Source organism: Lithobates pipiens, unplaced genomic scaffold (assembly GCF_037356315.1).
Source record: "Lithobates pipiens isolate NorthernLeopardFrog02 unplaced genomic scaffold, aLitPip1_a1.2 Scaffold_1, whole genome shotgun sequence".
NCBI classification, from domain to species: domain Eukaryota; kingdom Metazoa; phylum Chordata; class Amphibia; order Anura; family Ranidae; genus Lithobates; species Lithobates pipiens.
In genome coordinates, this window is record NW_027507685.1 from 231023383 (window position 1) to 231024765 (window position 1383).

A 1383-nucleotide genomic window follows, 5' to 3' on the forward strand; every position below is an offset into this window, starting at 1 on the left:
AATAAAATGTATTTTATAGATATATTTTTAACATAGACTATCAATAGATTCCCTCTAGTAATTAAAATATATATGTTTCCTTTAAAAGAACAGCAATATTTAATGTCATAGGCCAACAAAGTTTACAGAATCTGTTATCTTATTGAGTCATATGCAGATTATGTTTCTCTGATTGGCCCAGCAGGAAAGTGGGCGGGAACTAATAGCCAAGTTTCTGAAAGCAAAGTGCTACCTGCATATCTCCTAAACTCACAAGTCAGAAGCAGAGTCAGATTTAAAGACAAGGCAAACTTTGTGCAGTAATTATCATTCTTAATTCAATTAATTTTACCATTGCTTATTGCCTTATTCAGCATTTTTTTGTAAATATTTTCTTGCATTGTTTTTGATCGCTTCTCGGCCTTTTGGCTAAGATCAAGTGTAGTATCGACTATAGCCTTTAGGGGTGTCTCTGCTTCACAGCTAGGACATTGAGAACAACTTGTATCTATCCAAGCCATTAGGTCCTTGTGGGGTACCCTCTGCTCGGCCTTGTAGGATCATTGATTAAATTCAGCTTCGCCTACTTGCTGTTATTGGGCTAGAGGCTTAGCCCCCACAAGGAACGAGATTGCGGTCTTCCCTCCTCCCCCCTCTCTGCATTACTACCTCCGGGCAGTAGATGCAAGAGCCTTTGTAAAGGCTTCAGAGCGAATACTTCGAGGAAACAAGAAGGAAGCTGCTTAAGAAACATCGATCTCCAAGGAGGAGGCGACATCCTCCTCCTTGGAGATGGGGAAGAGTGACCAGCAAAAGCAAGAAGAACCCCGCTCCAGCCACTTCCACCAAGGCCCCCAAGAATGTTGCTGTCTCAACCTCCACCTCTACCCTGGCCAGCGCCAGCCAGCCGAAACCAGCCAAGCCCTCCCCCCGCAGACGGGCTCCCTACCCTACCCTAGAGCCTTGGATGAAGCAGACGGTCATGCTGCAGCTGAAGGTGGTGAACGGAAGAGTCCCAGACATGACCCCGGAGATCTTCGGAAAGAAGATGATACTGGAGCAGGAGTTCAGCAAAGCAGAAACGCTTTCGGTGCAGGCCTTCACAAAAGGTACCGTTTTTATAACTTTTGTGTCGTTCCAGGTCTGCAGAAGGTACTGGGAGATGGTAAAGATGAGTGGTCCTGAATCCCCCTTTCGTAAGTTCGCTGCGAATTGCCCCATAACACGGGACGAGAAGTGGGTGACGGTGGCCATGAGGAGCCCCATACCCCAGGTAAGGACATAGCCACTTACCTCCAGAGGTTCTGCACCGTGGTGAAGGACCCCGTCCGAATACTCAATGCCAACGGCTTCTGGATAGGTAAGTGGTTCGTGCTCTGCAAGTTCAGGAAGGACCCTTCGGGG

At 47.0% G+C, this 1383-nt stretch overlaps 1 pseudogene; it reads left to right on the plus strand.

The window, feature by feature from the left end:
• Positions 1-388: 388 nt before the first annotated feature.
• Positions 389-540, plus strand: LOC143989548 (U2 spliceosomal RNA; annotated as a pseudogene).
• The last annotated feature ends 843 nt before the right edge of the window (positions 541-1383 follow it).